This window comes from Oratosquilla oratoria, chromosome 18 (genome assembly GCF_046742065.1).
Source record: "Oratosquilla oratoria isolate Oo_2021 chromosome 18, ASM4674206v1, whole genome shotgun sequence".
Classification (NCBI taxonomy): domain Eukaryota; kingdom Metazoa; phylum Arthropoda; class Malacostraca; order Stomatopoda; family Squillidae; genus Oratosquilla; species Oratosquilla oratoria.
The window spans coordinates 30,000,397-30,010,464 of NC_134794.1; the positions used below are offsets into that span (position 1 = coordinate 30,000,397).

At 37.2% G+C, this 10,068-nt stretch overlaps 1 protein-coding gene across 5 annotated transcripts in view; it reads left to right on the forward strand.

Moving 5' to 3' along the window:
• Window positions 1–7,900, forward strand: part of LOC143035139 (sodium-independent sulfate anion transporter-like) — a 178,184-nt gene extending 170,284 nt beyond the window's left edge. For 3 of the 5 annotated variants that reach the window (XM_076201754.1, XM_076201755.1, XM_076201753.1), the window contains exon 13: window positions 5,208–7,900. The gene's annotated coding sequence lies outside the window, so the exon portion shown is untranslated. The remainder of the gene's footprint in view (window positions 1–5,207) is intronic. The other 2 variants (XM_076201751.1, XM_076201752.1) reach the window with 1 other exon arrangement.
• The last annotated feature ends 2,168 nt before the right edge of the window (window positions 7,901–10,068 follow it).

The window sequence follows — 10,068 nt, forward strand, 5'->3', positions numbered from 1 at the left end:
TCAAACTAGAATGCTGTGAACATGGGCAAATATCATGAATATTGATCATGTTTCATGTTGTTTAGGCCTATTTAAACATGAAAAATAAGATTCGACAGATACCTATCTATACCAAATATTTATATACGGTAGCCCATGGTGGCGTATTCTTTCATGTCACCATGGCTGTTCTTCTTGTTCTCACGGAACGTCACGGAGAAGTGTGCCGTCCTGACTTTGTGACGGCCAACATCGTCACGTTGTTGTGAAAAAAATCACTTACACAGCCGCAGAATTTTTATAGATAATGCGCATCCCCCATATTTAGGCCCTTCCAACAAAAAAAAAGTCGCGCACTATTCGCCGGAAAATATGGTAACATTTCACGTCATCATCCATGTTATTCACATAAATAGCAAACATTATTGGAGCCAATATAGATCCTTGTGGTACTCCACTGATCACCTCTTTCCAATCTGAATATTTTTCTCTGAGCACTACTCTCATCTTTCTACCAATTAGGAAGTCCTCCATCCATTTTAGTAGGTTCCCTTGTATCCCTCCTATATGTTCCAGTTTCTTTAATAATTTTTTGTGTGGTACTTTCTCAAAGGCTTTTTGTAAGTCAAGGAATGCACAATCAGCCCATCCATTCCTTTCTTACACTATGTCTATTAATTTTGAGTAGAAACATATTAAGTTTGTGGTACATGATCTTCCTTGTCTGAACCCAAATTGTCTTGGGTTTATTATGTTATTGTCTTCCAGGTGTTTTACCCATCTATTCTTAATTTTCTCACAAATTTTGGCTATAGTGCTTGTTAGACTGGCCTATAGTTAGTTGGTTCTTCCTTGTTTCTTCCTTTATATATTGGTACAATGTTAGCATTTTTTTAGTCTTTTGGTATTTTTCCTTCTTTGAGTGAGGAATTTATTATGTTATGTATGTTGTCCATTAGTTCTTCTTTGCATTCTTTTAGAATCCAATTTGCAATTCCATCCAGGCCATGTGATTTCCTGATGTCAAGGTTTGATAGGTGTTCTAATATTTCTTTTTGTGTTATTGTTATCTTGCTCATGAGGGGAGATCGCCTTTCATTACCTTCATCCCAATATTGTGCTCTCTCTCTAGTGAAGACAGATTTGAAATGATTATTCATGACTTCAGCCATTTCTAATTCTTCTGTGTATTCTATATTCCCTTGGCATAGTTTCACCTTTTCCTGTTTGTTTTTAAGTTTGCCATTCACGTATCGATAGAATAGCTTGGGTTGCTCTTTGCATTTATCTATGATATCCTTTTCATGGTTCCTTTTTTCCTCTCTTCTCACTTTAACATACTCATTTCTATACTTGCCATTTTCCATTTTTTTTTTTTTTTTTTTTTATCTTTTCTCCACCTTTTCCAAGCTCTGTCCCTTCTGTCTTTTGCCTCACTGCATCTTTTGTCGAACCAGCATTTAATGTACACTCTCTCTCACTACTGTCTTGGTACATGCCTATTTACCCCTTCATTGTAATTATCCATCAAGATATTCCATTTCTCTTCCACTTTTGTTTCTTCCATGTAAAAGTTTTCCCAGTTTGCATTCTGGAAGAATTTCTTTAGTTTTGCAAAGTCCATTTTGTTGTACATCAATCTTCCTTTCCCATGCTTTTCATTTCTCTCCATGTATATTTCTTCCTTTAGTTCAGTCTCAATGAGGATATGGTCACTCTTTCCAATTGGTGTCTTGTATTGGATTTTATCCACAATTTCAGGTTCTGTTGTAAATATTAAATCTAGTTTCGACGGCTCCTCATTATTTCTGTATCTGGTATTTTCACTGATTCACTGAGTCATTGTGTATTCCATGGTCATATCCAGTAGTACATTATCCCACAAGGCGTCTCCTCGCACTGTCATGTTTTCCCAACAAATTTCTTTGCAATTGAAGTCCCCCATAATTACCAGCTTACCCCCACCCATTAGTATCTCATTTAATGATTGCCTTGTATCTTCTAGCATTTTTGTGTGCTTGTTCTCTTTCCAAGCATTTGTTTTTCGGGGCACATAAGTCACCACAAACTTTCTACTTTTCATGTTCTTCTCTTCGACTTTTATCATGATCAGTTCCACATTACCTTTGCCCTCCACAATTTTTGTCACATTCAAGTTTTTCTTGCCCAAGAACATGATTCCTCCCTGTTTCTTGTCTCTGTTTTTAATCCAGTAATTGTATTGTCCATATCCAACATCGATGGTTGGTATTTCGCCCCTTAGTTTAGTCTCCACAATTCCCATTATGTCTGATTTTTCTTTTAGCAGGTAATCATTAAGTTCATTCAGTCCTGAAATTAATCCGTCAATGTTAGTATAGGACCCTTTCAATTTTCTTCCTTCTCCATTTTTTTTTCTGTCTTTGGTTCGCCCATTTTGATGTACCATTTCCTCAGTCTCATGTCGATTACTCTCCAATGGAATCCCTTACTTTCTGTCTCCATTCTCTTTGCGTTTTTTTCCTTTGCTTCATCTCTTAGTGTCTTTTCTTGTTCTAATTCCTCAATATTCATTTCTCTTTTTATCCATATCTTATTGTACTTTTCACTCCTTGCCAAGTTACCTATTTTTTCAAATATGTCTTCTACTACCATTTGTGATCTTAGTTTTATCTTTATGGGTCAATTTCTATCCTTAGAATGGTGACTGATCCTATATGTTTCGTCAACGTCTTTAGCTAAATCTTGGGCTCTCTCCTGAATTTCTTTTAGGATTTCTATTGCTGTCTCTATTTCTTCTTTTCTTTCATGTACCTTGCCAAACCATGTTTTTCTTTAACTCCATATGTGGATAAACTAACATTTTATATAGCTTTTTAATGAGAGATGGACTTTTGAAGTCAAAAGATCATGCAATCAGTCCTAGAATCTTATTTACTTTCTCAGAGGCTGAAATACACTGCTTAGATGATTTGAGACCATTACTGATAATTATGTCGAGATCCTTTTCACTATCCACTTTTGTTAATGAATTTCCAAATAATGTGTAATCATACTTACTGTTATTTTTACCTATGTGCATTACCTTCCGTTTACTTGTGTTAAATTTTATTTGCCACTTTTATAGACCATTCATGCAATTTATCTAAGTCTTCTTGAATATATAATTGATTTAAGTAATCTTTGCCATTCTGCAAATATATATATATATATATATATATATATATATATATATATATATATATATATATATATATATATATATATATACATACATCACTAAAAGAAATATCAGAACATCTATCAAGACTGGACGTCAGAAAATCACATGGCCCGGATGGTATTGCAAATTGGATTCTAAAGGAGTGCAAAGAAGAACTAACAGACAAAATACACATCTTAATAAACAGCTCACTCAAAGAAGGAAACATACCCAAGGACTGGAAAAATGCTAACATTGCACCAATATATAAAGGAGGAAACAAGGAAAGAACCCACCAACTATAGGCCAGTATCACTAACAAGCACTATAGCCAAAATTTGTGAGAAAATAATCAAGAATAGATGGGTAAAACATCTGGAGGACAACAACATATTAAACCCAAGACAATTCAGGTTCAGACAAGGAAGATCATGCACCACAAACTTAATATGCTTTTACTCAAGACTAATAGACATAGTGCAAGAAAGAAATGGATGGGCTGATCGTGCATTCCTAGACTTGCAAAAAGCCTTTGACAAAGTACCACACAGAAAATTACAAAAAAAACTGGAACACATAGGAGGAATACAAGGAAACATACTAAAATGGATGGAGGACTTTCTGACTGGTAGAAAGATGAGAGTAGTGCTCAGAGAAAAATATTCAGATTGGAAAGAGGTGATCAGTGGAGTACCGCAAGGATCTGTACTGGCACCAATAATGTTTGCTATCTATATGAATGACATGGACAAGGTCGTGAACTGCTACATGAGCTTCTTTGCTGATGACGCCAAACTGTTAAGGAAAGTAGAAACTGATGAGGACTGTGAAGCACTGCAAGAAGACCTAAATAGGGTATGGAACTGGAGTCAGAAATGGGAAGTGGACTTTAATACTAAGAAGTGTAACATAATGGAGTTTGGAAAAAGCAAAAACAGAATATCAGGAAAATATACAATTGGAACCAAGGAAGTAAAGAAAGTAGGATCTGAAAAAGATTTGGGTGTAATTATCACGAACGACTTGTCCTATGATATACAGATTAACAAAATTGTCGGGGAGACTTACAACTTGCTAAGATCAATAAAAGTGGCATTTACATACTTGGACGAAGACATGATAAAAAAAATATTGGTTACATTGATAAGGCCTAGATTAGAGTATGCGGCGACATTGTGATCCCCCAGTACCAAAAAGAATATAAAGAAAATAGAAAGAATCCAAAAAGCAGCTACAAAAATGGCACCTGCACTTGCAAACCTATCATACGAGGAGAGATTGGCTAAACTGGAGTTACCGACACTGGAGCAAAGAAGAGAGAGAGGTGACCTATTGACCATCTACAGAATCATGAAAGGCACAGAGATACTTGACAGAGAGAACTTACTTAACTGGGACAAAAGAAACACAAGAGGACATGGAAAGAAAATAAAAAAACATAGCTATAGAAGAGAACTGAAGAAAAACAGTTTTCCACATAGAGTTTTGGACACTTGGAACAAACTGGATAATGAAATAGTATGCGCAAAAACCATTCATGAGTTTAAAAACAAACTAGACACTGCGAGATACAATGGTGGGACATCACGAGCATAGCTCCCCTTCCTGCAAAATACAACTAGGTAAATACAACTAGGTAAATATATACTGTATATATATATATATATATATATATATATATATATATATATATATATATATATATATATATATATATATATATATATATATAATAAAGCATCCTTGCTGTGGATGTGCTGTGTCTTGCTGCATTACTTCTGACCCAGGGCAGTGGATAAGATGCAGGGATGACTGTCATCCAGGAGGAGCCAAGAAGAGAGAGAAGGAGGGAGGGAGGGGTGGTGAATGAGAGTGGAGTGGGTGGGTATGAAATGAGTGGGAGTGGAATTATACCTTTTAACTTTGGTTACCTCCCTTGTAAGGGGTAAGAGCCCTTGGTATATGTATTTATATATGATATGTAAAATGTGATATGATTTGGTAGAGTTTATGAAAATTAATGTTCTCTTTCATTTCTCTTTTACAGTATTATCTGCAATGCTTGGCAGTCTCTTCCACTCAGATTTGCAAGGACATGCAAACTATTTAAACTTCAATGTTATACAAAAACATAACATCCAAATTCAGTTGTTAACAAACTGTATGTAATTTGGATTCTTCAAGATGATCAATGTCTGAAATAATTTATAAGTACACAAAAGTAAGTCCTCCAGTAGATTTTTGCATTGTATTGCCCAGTTGACATACTGGGGATTTTACCCCCTTATATGTGATAATATTAAACAGATGTAATAATATATAGCAGCTTAGTATACACCACAAACATTCTGTTTAGTATGTTATACATATTATGTGGAATTACCTGATCTCACCATCTTGAGATCAAACACTGAGGCAGAATATAATGAATTTATTAAATTTATATTTTGATTAGAATGCTATGTTCCATTAGAAGCTGAAACATAATTCCACTAGCTTCTCATCCTTGCATAAGAAGAATATCTTATACAATCTTTTGTGTTAATTTTTTTTTTTTCAGTTGGGTGGTACTCTCCATGTGGAGGGATGATGCCTTAAAACTAAAACTAGTGCCATTAAAGTAGTAAAGTATTTACACCAACAGGGTCATTAGGGATCAGATCTGAACTATAGAGGAGATCAATTAATCCATTGCCTAGGTTTTCTCTTGTAGGTGACCTGTGGCTCCAAGGAAACTGGCCACAGCCATGTTCAGCCTATAAGTTACTGAACGAAGAGATTTTGTGTTGTAGTTTGGAAAAGATGTATTTAAAGCAATGTTATATGAAGTGCTAAGAGGAGTAATAAGTTACTGCTATCAACAGATTTGAGTAGACATATGTGGAAAATGGGGCTGCTATGGCATATTGCCAAGAAAGCAAGAATACACAATAGGTCAGAGTTCCCCATTAGTTTTTTTCCATTCACCATATTTGCCAGCATCAAGGATCCTCCACTGTCAAAGATACATCACAATTTTAAAGTACAGAAAATAATAATGAATAAATAAACAAATAAATGAACATAAAAATACCCTGAATACTTTCCCCTACTTTACTTTCATATATGTTTTATCATGTTACAAGCATAAGAAAATAAATAATAAATTCTTAGAGAATTTTTAAATATATACCACTACATTGACATTTCTCCCTATACTCTCTATGCACTCATTGAAATCTATCTAAAAAGCCTCCCTTTCCTCTACACTCATCTCACTACCAGGCCCATATGCATTTACAAAGACCCACATCTCCCTTCCCAGTTTCACCTTCATCCACATTAACCTTGAAGAAACCTTCTTACACTCCACCACATGCTTACCTATCTCTTCATATACTAGTATAGCCACCTCTTCTCTCCCTCATCTTCTCTTCACTCCTAACACCCTCCTAACTACACTCCCAAACTCAAACTCACCTCTCCCTTTCAGCTTAATTTCTCTCAATGCCAACACATCCATTTTTCTTCTCACAAACATACTACCCATCTCTTCCCTTTTACTCTCATCTGTACCACATCCATGCACATTAAAAGACCCAAACATTTGGTTTCTGGTTGGAAAACTCCTCCCAGACCCTCATATGCCTTTGCTTATCTTTAGGAATGTCCACTTTGGGGGAACAAAGAGTAGGATGCCTAGTCCTATCCCTGCCCCATTTATGTCACCTTTTACAACTCAAGTGGGAACACTCACTGGCAGTATTCTTTCTCCCCTACCACAGGGTTTGGCAAAAAATTAAATGAATATTCAGGGAATTAGTACAGGACAGTATTAAGTGTAAGGGGACAGCATGATGGAGGGACAGTCGCAGTATAGTAAAGTATTATCATTTCTTTATGAATAGAGATTTTCTCTATCACAGACAAAATGAAGTGTGACTGGTTCATAGGGGCACTCCATATAGACCCTAAAGTATCAGCTGCATGCTACTGAGTAGATTTTAACCTCACAATAACATGCAGCCAATACTCCAGACGTGAATTTTTTTATGCAAGGTTTAATTTCATACAATGTTTAAAAGTGTCAAAGTATAAACACGACCAGACAAACATATGTTCACATGCCTCACCCAACTAAAACATCTTGTCTCCAACACTTTGGAGTGCTTACATTGATGTGATGTAGTGTTGAAAATGTGCATAAATTTTGTCAATTTTTTTGTAGAGGTCCACCACCCTCATCTCAATTAAAGATGTCAGAAATCAATGTTTTATATATGATTTAATTTACATCAGTCTTATACTGATTTCTACTATAAATTGCTTATTTCAATTTTTTCAGGGGACACTCCTCCCCAGGTTTAGTGATTAAATGAATGAATTTTGCTAGAAAAAATACAAGAATTGCATAAATAAAACTGAAATATTGATCTTTTGCATTCTTTTATACTACGACTGTCCCTCCATTATGCTGTCCCCCAACCCCTTGTTACAGTCCTGTACCATTTCTCTGAATATTCAATTCCTTTTTTTGCCTACCCTGTGGTGGAGGAAAAGAATGCTACCACCAAGTCTTCTCACTTGAGTTGTAAAAGGCAACAAAAAATGGGATGGGGGATGGGATTAGGAGTCCTACTACCTGTAGCCCCAAAGGGGACATTCCTAAAAAAAAGTAAAGACATAAGAGGGTCTGGGAGTTTTCCAACCAGTACCCTAAGGTTTGAGTCTTTTAATGTGCATGGATGTGGTACAGATGAGAGTAAAAGGGAAGAGATAGGCAGTATGTTTGTGAGAAGAAAGATGGATGTGCTGGCTTTGAGTGAAACTAAAATGAAAGGGAGGGGTGAGTTTGAGTTTGGGGGTGTAGTTGGGAGGTATTCAGGAGTGAAGAGGGGACGAGGGAGAGATGGGGTGGCTATACTAGTAAGTGAAGAGATAGGTAAGCGTGTAGTGGAGTGGAAGTAGGTTTCTTCAAGGTTAATGTGGATGAAGGTGAAACTGGGAAGGGAGATGTGGGTCTTTGTAAATGCATATGGGCCTAGTAGTGAGAAGAGTGTAGAGGAAAGGGAGGCTTTTTAGATAGATTTAAATGAGTGCATAGAGGGATAAGGGAGAAATGTCAATGTAGTTGTATTGGGAGACCTTAATGCTAGGGTAGGATATGAACCAATAGACAGAGTGATTGGGAAGTATGGAGTTCCAGGTAAAAATCATAGTGGAGAATTGATGGTGGAGATGTGTCTTGAAAGAGAGTTGATGATAGCAAATACAGTGTTTAGGAAGAAAGTCAAGCATAAGTACACATGGAAGAGGATGGTGGATGGAAAGGTGGCAGATAGAGTGTTAATGGACTATATAGTGGTGACCAAGAGTATGGTAGGAAGAGTTAAGGATGTACATGTTCTAAGGGGAGAGAGTGGGGGAATATCAGATCATTTTCTGGTAGAAGGTAAATTGAGAGTGGAGAATAGATGGAGAAAGAGGAAAAGGGCAGAAGGTAGGGAGGTACTTAGAGTGAACTGCTTAAATGAGAAAGAAAAGGAGAATGAGTATAAGAAGAAGCTGAGAGAGGAGTGGGAGGTAGTGAAGGATAGAGTAGAACTAGGAGTGGAGGAGGAATGGGGATGGTTCAAGGAGGGAGTAATAAGGTGTGCAAGGATGGTGTGTAGAACAAGGAGGGTGGGAGGAAATAGAAGGAAGGGTAGTGAGTGGTGGGATGAGGAAGCAAAGAAGGGTGTAGAAGAGAAGAAGCAGGCTTTCATAGATTGGCTACAAATTAGGATGAGGGAATCGTATGAGAGGTACAAAGTAAAGAGAAAGAAAGTTAAGCATAAGATAAAGGAAGCAAAGAGGAGAGCAGATGTGAAATGGGGTAAGAATATGACAGAAAATTTTGAAAGTAATAAAAAGATGTTTTGGAAAGAAATTAAAAGAGGAAAAGGAGGTGAATCAAGTAGAGAAGAAAAAGTAAAAGGTGCAGATGGAGAGATGATAATGGAAGAGAAGGCAGTGAGAGGAAGGTGGGCAGAGTATTTTAGGGAGTTGCTAAATGTGAAGGAAGATAGGGAGGGAAAGATAGTTGCAGTGGGAAGTGATAAGAAAATGAGTGATGAGTGAGGAAAATGGAGGAGAAATAGGGAAGGATGAAGTGAAAGCAGCTGTTAAGATGATGAGAGCAGGTAAGGCACCTGGGTTGGATGGATGCCATGCAGAATGTCTGAAGAAAGGAGGTATGGTTATGGTGGACTGGCTCGTGAGTTTATTTAATGTTTGTTTAAGAGAGGGTAGAGTGCCAGAGGACTGGAGGAGTGCCTGTATAGTTCTGCTTTACAGGAAAAGGGGGACAAGTGTGAGTGTGGTAGTTTCAGAGGGATCAGGTTGTTGAGTGTAGTTGGGAAGGCTTATGGGAGGGTTTTGATTAAGAGGATTAGGAGAGGAACAGAGGGAGAATTGGTTAGGAATAGTGTGGTTTTAGGATAGGTAGGGGTTGTGTAGATCAGATCTTTGTGGTAAGACAGATATGTGAGAAAGCTATAGGAAAAGGTATGGATGTTTTTTGGGCTTTTATGGATTTGGAGAAGGCTTACGACAGGGTAGACAGGAAGGCACTGTGGGAGGTATTGCAGATATATGGGATAGGAGGAAAGCTGTTAAGAGCAGTCAGGAGTTTTTAAGACAGTAGTAGAGCTTGTGTTAGGATTAGAAATGGATAGAGTGAATGGTTTGAGGTAAAGGTGGGACTTCATCAGGGATGTATTATGTCACCCTGGATGTTCAATCTATACATGGATGGGGTGGTGCGAGAGGTGAATGCAAGGGTAGTGGGTAGGGGGTTGGAGATGGTTATAGAAAATGGAGAAAAGTGGGAAATAAGCCAGTTGTTGTTTGCTGATGACACTGCTTGTAGCAGGATCAGAGCAGGGATT